This window comes from Eleutherodactylus coqui, chromosome 4 (genome assembly GCF_035609145.1).
Source record: "Eleutherodactylus coqui strain aEleCoq1 chromosome 4, aEleCoq1.hap1, whole genome shotgun sequence".
NCBI classification, from domain to species: Eukaryota; Metazoa; Chordata; class Amphibia; order Anura; family Eleutherodactylidae; genus Eleutherodactylus; species Eleutherodactylus coqui.
Genome location: NC_089840.1, coordinates 14,347,450 through 14,357,806, shown reverse-complemented (window position 1 = coordinate 14,357,806; position 10,357 = coordinate 14,347,450).

The window sequence follows — 10,357 nt, the reverse complement described above, 5'->3', positions numbered from 1 at the left end:
CAGCTGCAATTGGAGATAACTGATCGTGGCTGTTAACCCCTTAGTGACGGCCCCACTGCCTTTTTTACATCCTGGTTTAGTGGGCTTTAATCCTTAGGGCTGTAAAAACACACTCGCTCTGAGGATTAAAGCCATGTGGGCTGAGGACGTGGCAGCTAGGTGCCTATCAGTCAGCCATGTCATATGTTTAATAGATATGGCATAGGATTAGTCCTGTCTCCCTCACTGAGAGAGATGAGAGAAAAATCATATGCTGTACAGAGTGGGCAAAAAAAAACATGATCACCCCGTCATCACCAGCAAACCAACATTTACGCTGGACAATTTATTACAGAGACCCACTTCTGTATATTTTAGAACGTGGACCCCCATAAATTTCCCAGAACTAAAAAAAGAATAAAAAAATGTGGGAATTGTCTTATTAATTGGACTAGTACCGCTCTATAGGAAGTCCGTCAGGGCCCGGGGATTTTCTATTCGGGAAGGATTGGATAGCCTCTACTACCTCCAATAGCTCCAAGTTCCCATGTAGCATAGTCACGTTACTCTGAGGCAATTTTGGCAATGCAATAGTGTTAAGTGCTTAGGTCTTCCCTGGGGTAATTGAGTTTAGATGTATACAGGGTGGTGTAAACGTTAATAAATGTATTATTGCTAAGCACAGGGTCAGTGACCGTGGCTCCGGACGTGTCCTGGACCGCCACTATTGGGGGTATGATATCGTCTTCACTAGCAAGATAAGCTAATAGTCGACCATTTTTATCCCCCTTGTCGAAAATCCGGTTCTGTGAGCGCAGGAGCTTTTTTTTGGTGTAATCAAGCAGTAGTAGTCTATATTGTCTCTGTAGATTATTAAGGGCAGAGGCCAACCCCCCTCAAATTTTGAACTAGCTGAAGTGGTGAGTGATTGGAAACCCCTCAGGGCAAGTAAGAGACATCACACACCAAGGGAAGACACTCCAGGGCCCCAAAACACAAATCTATTCTGAAAAATGAATTAATTGGACTAGTAAAAAAAAAATAAAAATCCTCCATCCGGTCCTACCGGTTCACTAGTGCCGTTCACACAACCCCTATGTTTGCGTCAGTAATGCCCCGACAGCAATTTGAAAAAATGTGTGTTTTTTTTTTTGTTTTTTTTTTTTGCATTTTGCCAATAATACCCAAGTTCCCCCCAAGAAATGACCCTGCGTATGACGGGTTATGTAAATTGAAACCTCTAATATCCCTATTAAAAGATTATTTAAAACAATATATATACCCCCGATAAAAATCTCTCAGTGGAGTTTCAAGGGCCTCCCTCATTCCCCCAATTCATCTCCTCTAAACGCACCGGATACGCATTAAGCTATATGATGTTTGCAAGAGTACAACAGGCTGTACCTGCGAGGTTTGAAGGCCGAGACCGCCCCATGGGCCCATATCAACCAGGCCTCTAATTACCCCTGTTCTGAAACCTACCACGCAGTCTTGCTTTATTAATTTTATCTACTATATAGGGAAGACCAAAATAGAGGAAGGGGGAGGGAAGGTGCTTTTTAGGGAGTCAATTTTTTTTCAGCACAAGTGAGTAATGGGACCTGAAATCTAACGGGTGTTCCCTGCATTATAGGCCTAGCCGTGTGTCCTGTAAGTAGATTAGGGCTACAATGGGGGTGTGTTTCTGAACAGGGGAGAAACTTGGGATCCATTTTTGGGTGAAAGTCTTCATTCATGTGTGTGCTGTACAAAAAAACTGTTTTTAAAATGACAGTGGACAAAAAAATGAAAATTGTGTAATTTTTTTCCTTCTACTTTGCTTAAATTCATTCAAAAACTGTGGGGTCCAAACACGCAGTGCACCCCTAGATGCCATCGTTAAGGGGTCTAGTTTTCAAAATGGGGTTATTTGTGGGGGTACTCCATCGTTTTGGCCGCTCATGGGCTCTACAAGTGGGAAATGGGGCCTAAAAGGCCTTTAAAAAGTTTTGTTCTGAAAGTTGTCAGCTTCTCCTTTTCATTTTGGGCCCCATTGTGCATACAAACATAAGATTAGGGCCACAATGGGTATATTTCTGAACACAGGACAAACGGGGATCCATTTTGGGGTGTGAATCATTTTTATGTGCACTATAGAAAAAAAAAAACTAAATGGTTAAAATTTAAGTTTTTCAAATGCGCTTCCAGAATAGGGTAAACAGACGGAAATATATCTTATCAAACATTTGTACATATTTGAGATATTACAGTTGATAAAGTAAAAACTATTTTTTTTCAAAATTTTCACACTTTAAATATATATACACAAATTCTATCGGTCTATTTTTACCACTTAAATGAAGTACGATATGTGGTGAATAAACAATGTCAGAATCACTGGGATCTGCAAAACCTTTACAGAGTTATTCCATGTTAAAGTGACACATGTCAGATTTCCAAAATTTGGCCTGGTCATTAAGGTCATGCCATTTGGGTGTCCTGGCAGCCTGGGACCTCCTGAAGTCCCCACAGGGCTCCTGTGAATGCTTGCCTATTACGATGTGCCTGTGGTACATCTTAAAAGAATGGCGCTCAGAATCCAGTTTAATGCAGTGCTATAATATTATAATGTATAAGCCATCAAACATCACAAGTTTAAGTCCGCTGATGATTAAAAAAAGCAAGAAGTAAAATAGATTTTTTTTAATAAATTACAGAAAATTATAAAGTTTGACCCACCCACTTTTTCTAGACTTTGCAACCAAAAAGGTTTTAAAAATTATCGCGTCCATAAAATTGCCATTTATTACAATATCGCACTATTATTACCGCTGAATGCTACTCAAAGAAAAAAATGCCAGAATTGCACATTTTTGGCCACCCCCATCTCCAAGGGAAAAAAAAATAGAAAGCGATCAAAAAGTCATCTGTACCCCGAAATGGTAGCAATAAAAACTACAGGTCATCCTGTAAAAAATGAGCCTCAAACAGCTGAAGTAATAAAACCATTAAAAAGCTTTTGGTTTTATTTATTTTCTGTTTAGCAGTACTACACGAAAAAGCGATATAAACTTGCTGCCACTAGTCGTGCTGACCCACAGAATAAAGAGTGTCGTTATCACCGCACCATGAATCATGTAAAAAAATTTTTTTTTTACTTTGTGCCACTTAGAATTTTTTTTTTAAGTTTTCCAATATATTATATGGTACGTTAAATGGTAGCACTGAAAAGTGCGAGTTGTCCCACAAAAAAAGAAACCCTGCAGTTATGTCACCGGAAAAATGAAATCCCAAAAAGGACTGCAGCGGGAAGGGGTGAAGAGGCAGCCACATCTCTGCTCCCCGCCGTATTCGTAACTCCATACAAGTAAGTTGGAGTGAAGGAAACAACATGGCGCAGACAGTTTGCCTGTTTCTGTAACCTTGGCGATGGTGGTGGGATGGGATTTGGCACGTCCCTGTTTCGGTGCTATTTATCAGATATTTATGGCATATCCTGTGGATCCGCCATATATGACCGACGGGAAATATTGCTTTAGGGTTTTCTTCATATCTGCATCCGCGGGCGATTTCTCGTTAAAGCCTCAGTCGCAGATTCCATCAAAACGACCCAACAAATCCTGTTACTTCCACTTTTGGCCAAGCTCCAACCGTGGGTCATGTGGAGTGGCCCTCTTCTTGGTGATGTCATCGCAGTGGGTAGGTTTGCTGATCTCCTAAACTAAGCCCACCCCCTTTTCTATGATGGCCAATGCTGAGAACATGGCTGGCTTATTGATTGAGATGAGGACCAATTATCATTAGGCCACTTGGGGTGGAGAGCTCTGACGCCTTTGGTACGGCGCATTGATTTAGGTTTTGGATAATATGACGCCACGTTGTCACGCACTTTGGTTGAGCTGAGCGGCAAGAATGTTGTCAGATCGTCAGTAATGGGAATCTCTGAGCTGAGCCAAACAGGTTGGAGCGCTCCGTAGAGCCTTTTCATTCTGTAACTCTGTGGTGGTCAAACATGATGTGAACTTCTCACATGTATCTGACAAATAAGGAGACTATTTTGACTGGATCTCCTCTTTTAACCCTTTCCAATCCAATTTCCTCCGAGCTCCCCAGCTCTTATTTATTTTGGGTGAGAAAGCACTTTGTGGATTCTTTGGAAATACTCAACAAAACCGCATAAAAATGCCATGATTTTATTAGCAATTTTTTGAAAATACGCTATTATCGTCCATAGCGGTATCTATATTATATATGCAGAGAACTCTGCCGTCGGACCTCTCTCCTGCGGTGTAATATACATAGATAGAAGAGATCTCCGGTGACGGACCTTTCTTCTGCATAGTGTTGGAAACATGTAGGACCTCGCCCAACATACAGGGTAATCTCAATGACGGACCCTGGATTGGAAAGGGTTAAAGGAGTTTCAGCGTCCTGTAAAAACACGAGGCCTTACTCACACCAGAGAGTGATTTTGGTCAGTGAAAAAGTGACCAGTATCATTGGAAGCGGATGTTAATTTTACATTAAGTTTTTCCTTTTTTTTTTTTACAGTTTTTCTGTCTTTAATGCGTAAGTGTCCCCGCATTGCAATCCGTTTTTCACACTCACAGAAAAAACTGAAAGTTGCCTAATTGATAAATTTTAAAACTCCCATTAAAGTCAATCCGTACGTGAGAAGAAAAAAAACCCTGAAACCACTTGTATACCATGCGAATGCCTTCCTTGCCCATTGGCCCAAACTCAAATGACTACTGCAATACCAGACACCGTCCATGAACAAGAATGGCGCTGTTACTGCTTAACAAAAAAGTTCTTGAACCCTGGCTGAGCTCTTTCAGGTGATTGGCTGGTACAATCTATATACTCCGTGGTAAGAGGCTGGCGCGCTGTGGTCTCTAAGTGTAGTTGTGTCCGTGTGGTAGGACATGTAATGTGTGTCATGCTTCCATATCCCACAACTGTAGCTGAGTCGTGTCACACAGCGCCCACGTTTGTGTAAAGAATGTTTATTAAATGGGTCGTTACACGGTAAGAATTTAGTACAAGAGTTCAATTACTGGAGAGCCGGAATCGCCACTGGTCCGGGTCACGAGAAATATCCGCCTGACCATCGGTGAAGAAGCGGTAAGTGTAACCGTCATAGAGAGATGAAGCCGCATTGAGTTATGGAATCATGCCTCCATGGGATGAGCCAGCAGGGGCGCTGTGGAGAATTACTCCATCAGCCATTGGCACAGCTTTTTACCCAGGGAGCATTGCGTGGTCTACAGCCCTCCCTCTGTCCTCTCCATAAGGAGAAACATTATATCCATTCACTGAAATAGAAGGAAAAGTTTTGCTCCACTTCTGCCCTCTTCCGCCTCTTTAAAGTTGGCCTCTCACCAGATTGCTGCTTTAGGGAACGTTCACACGACTGGTTTTATGTTCAGTTGTTTGTGAGCCGAAAGTAGAATGGAAAGACTTGCATGTTTTCCGTATTTTGGACCCGCGCTGGTGTTAGCTCACAACTGAACATAAAACCTTATGAAAGCGCCCCGAGGGAACGTTCACACGTGGAATCTTGGGCGGATCTGTCGCGGATTTTGCACGCAGATCCATAGTGGATTTTACTCTTTCAAACGAAGGAGTGAAATCTGCTGCGGTTGCACATCAGAATCTGGATTTACCACTGTGGAAAACCTGCGCCATTTATTGAGTCTATTGACATGATTTTTGCCGCAGGCCTGCAGCGGATTTAACCCCTTCAGGTGAAGAGGAGGAGTCTGGGGTGGAATTTGACGTGGATTTCCAGCAACGAAAAATCGCCACCAGTTCCGCTACATGTGAATGTAAATTTAAAGCAACCAGGACAAACCAAGATGGTTGAACCAATTCTGACCACCTGATGTACGCTGCTCCCATGACTGTTACTGGCCAATCAGAGCAGCACGTAGTAACTACCAATACGCAGCCTGGATCAGTGCGGCCCCTCTACGGTTGTCTGAGACCAGAGGGGTGCTTTACTCCCACCGTTAGAGGAGGGACAGGGTGATCTTTATGTTGTTGATCTCGTACTCTAACGCTGAGATATCGCCTTTTCTGCACTTCCCATGCGGTATGTGAGTTGCTGGTAAGCTGTTCAGCGGTTGGCTCACCTCTCCGGACCGCCGTCCGTCCATCATAACACGGCAATCATCTTCTTGATTGACATCCAGGTCGTTCGTTTCATATAACCCGAAAGCCTACAGAGGACGGCATGCGACATCGTTTACCATGTGAACGGCTAGGGGCTCATTCACATGAGTGTATTGGAATTGCGTATTATGCGGCGGTGTACACTCGTATAAAACGCGGTTCATCACAGCAAATCACGTACACTGATTTTCGCAGGTCCGGCTCACACTAGTGTTTTTTAACGCGTATAATACGCAGCATGTCCTATCTCACCGCGTATTCTGTGCATACAGCCCTGTTCGCTATAGGCGCGTTTAATACGCATCACTACTAAGAGACCGCAGGAATTTTTTCACTATAAAAAAGAAACTAGTGGCACCGTGCAGGACGGCGTGCGTGAGTACGCAGCAGTAAAACGCGTTATAGATGCAGCGTTTTACGTATAAGACCATGTGAATGAACCCTAAGAGAGTGACTGCACTGTATCTCCAAGCACAGATCATCACAAACGCAGAACGTCTCCAGCTGCTCGAGCGTCAAATGTCATCGAGAACGCCATGGGCGTGTATCTGACAGAAGGGGAAGAGAGGCCGGACCGGCAGATGAAGTGAACTGCCCAGCAGACAGGAAAAGCAATGGAACATTAGTTAAACGAACTAACCGTAGTTATTTTCACCGCGCCGTCCCTCATCATATCATCGGATTAGTTTACTTTGACATGTTGAAAGTTCCAGCTGCTGAGGTCCCCGAACGTTGGAAGTCCCCTGAAGCGTTCACTGTGCTAGCTGGAGGTCTCTGGTCTTCAGCTAGTGATCACCGGCCGCGTTTGGACGAAGCGTCAGCGGACTCCTAATGATTGTGAGGGACCAATGGATAAGGGCACACAAGGTGACCGGGCTCAGGATGCCCTGACAGACCACCAGTAGGGAGGAGCGTCTGACCAGACTGTTAGGGGGTGTTAGGACTAGTGGATGGGGGCACACAAGGTTACCGGGCTCAGGACTCCCAAAAGACCACCAGTAGAGAGGAGCGTCTGAGCAGACTGTTAGGAGGTATTCGGACCAGTGAATATGGGCACACAAGGTGACCGGGCTCAGGACGCCCCCTACAGACCACCAGTAGAGAAGCACGTCTGACCAGACTGTTGGGTGCTGGGACCAGTGGATGTGTGAGGGACCACAGTGTAACCAGGCTCAAGACCCCCTACAGACCACCAGTAGAGAGGAGCGTCTGACCAGACTGCTTGGAGGTGTTGGGACCAGTGGATGAGGGCACACAAGGTGACTGGGCTCAGGACGCCCCCTACAGACCAGTAGAGAAGCGCGTCTGACCAGACTGTTGGGTGCTGGGACCAGTGGATGTGTGAGGGCACACAAGGTGACCAGGCTCAGGATGTCCCCAACAGACCACCAGTAAAGAGGACCGGCTGACCAGACTGTTAGGAGGTGTTGGGACCAGTGGATGTGTGAGGGCACACAAGGTGACTGGGCTCAGGACAACCCCTACAGACCACCAGTAGAGAGGAGCGTCTGACCAGACTGTTAGGAGGTGTTGGGACCAGTGGATGTGTGAGGGACCACAGTGTAACCAGGCTCAGGACCCCCTACAGACCACCAGTAGAGAGGAGCGTCTGACCAGACTGCTTGGAGGTGTTGGGACCAGTGGATGAGGGCACACAAGGTGACTGGGCTCAGGACGCCTCCTACAGACCACCAGTAGAGAAGCGCGTCTGACCAGACTGTTGGGTGCTGGGACCAGTGGATGTGTGAGGGCACACAAGGTGACCGGGCTCAGGACGCCCCCAACAGACCACCAGTAGAGAGGACCGTCTGACCAGACTGTTAGGAGGTGTTGGGACCAGTGGATGTGTGAGCGCACACAAGGTGACTGGGCTCAGGCGCTCCCTACAGACCACCAGTAGAGAAGAGCCTCCGACCAGACTTTTAGGAAGTGTTGGGACCAGTGAATGCGTGAGGGCACACAAGGCGACCGGCTCAGGACGCCCCCTACAGACCACCAGTAGAGAGAAGCGTCTGACCAGACTGTTAGGGAGTGTTGGGACCAGTGGATGGGGTCACACAAGGTGATTGGGCTCAGGACCCCCCGACAGACCACCAGTAGAGAGGAGGGTCTGACCAGATTATTGAGAGGTGTTGAGACCACTGGATGTGTGAGGGCACACAAGATGACCGTGCTCAGGACCACCCAACAGACCACCAGTGGAGAGGAGCGTCTGACCAGACTGTTAGGAGGTGTTGGGACCAGTGGATGGGGGCACACAAGGTGACCAGGCTCAGGATGCCCCCGACAGACCACCAGTAGAGAGGAGCGTCTGACCAGACTGTTAGGAGGTGTTGGGACCAGTGGATGGGGGCACACAAGGCGACCGGCTCAGGACGCCCCCTACAGACCACCAGTAGAGAGAAGCGTCTGACCAGACTCTTAGGGGGTGTTGGGACCAGTGGATGGGGTCACATAAGGTGACTGGGCTCAGGACCCTCTGACAGACCACCAGTAGAGAAGAGGGTCTGACCAGTCTATTGAGAGGTGTTGAGACCAGTGGATGTGTGAGGGCACGCAAGATGACCGTGCTCAGGATTCCCCGACAGACCACCAGTAGAGAGCAGCGTCTGACCAGACGGTTAGGAGGTGTTAGGACCATTGGATGTGTGAGGACACAGAAGGTGACCGGGCTCAGGACCCCCCAACAGACCACCAGTAGAGAGAAGCGTCTGACCAGATTGTTAGGAAATGTTGGGACCAGTGGATGTGTGAGGGCACACAAGGTGACCGAGCTCAGGACCCCCCGACAGACCACCAATAGAGAGGAGCGTCTGACAAGACTGTTAGGAGGTGTTGGGACCAGTGGATGTGTGTCGGCACACAAGGTGACCGGGCTCAGGACCCTCGACAGACCACCAGTAGAGAGGAGTGTCTGACCAGACTGTTAGGAGGTGTTGGGACTAGTGGATGGGGGCACACAAAGTGACCGGGCTCAGCACCGCCCGACAGACCGCCAGTAGAGAGGAGCATCTGATCACCTGACGAGCACCAACAGGTCCAACTGGTTCGTTGTTCGCGAGCCAGGGACAGGGGGCGCCGTCGTTACACCTCTGTGTTGATCGGAACCATTTCCAGGTGCTTGGCTGAAGGACATTTGGTCTCACAGCACCCATTACATGTACGGCCTCTGACCCCACCGTAGCCCCCATTGCATGTACGGCTTCTGACCCCACCGTCATCCCCATTACATGTACGTCTTCTGACCCCACCGTCGCCCCCATTACATGTATAGCTTCTGACCCCACCGTCGCCCCTATTACATGTACGGCCACTGACCCCACCGTTGCCTCCATTACATGTACGGCTTCTGACCCCACTGTTGCCACCATTATGTGTATAGCTTCTGACCCCAACGTCGCCCCCATTACATGTACGGCTTCTGACCCCCACAGTCACCCCCACTACATGTTTGGCTTATGACCCCACAGTCACCCCCATTACATGTACGGCTTCTGACCCCACCGTCACCCCCATTACATGTATAGCTTCTGACCCCACCGTCGCCCCTATTACATGTACGGCCACCGACCCCACCGTTGCCTCCATTACATGTACGGCTTCTGACCCCACTGTTGCCCCCATTACATGTATAGCTTCTGACCCCAACGTCGCCCCCATTACATGTACGGCTTCTGGCCCCCACCGTCACCCCAACTACATGTTTGGCCTCTGACCCCACCATCACCGTCATCTGCAGTGTTGTTGTGAACGATAAAACTGGACGCTGCGGAGGGGAACCGGGTGTCTTTAGTTATGACTCCAGGTTTATTTTGGGCGCTGACGACGGTCGTGTTCGTGTTTGGAGACCTCGGGGGGGGGGGCTCAATCCTGCCTTTGTTGTGGAGTGGCACACTGCCCCCTGCTGGTGTGGTGGCCTGGGAGGCCATTACATACGACAGTCGGTCCCCCATAGTAGTGGTACGAGGGACAATGACAGCTCAGCGATATGTTCTGGACATCCTGCAGTCACGTCTTCCTCTCATGGTGGCTTCCAGCAGGATAATGCTCGGCCGCACACACAAGGGGGGCACAGGAGCCCACACAACATTGTCACACTTCATGGCCACCAGATGTATGGCCAGTAGTACATGTACGGGACCACTGGTTTCATACATGTGTATGTCTGCCTCTGCAGTACGTCCGCGAGTCGTGGAGTATAATCCTCCGACTTCACCCCACTAAC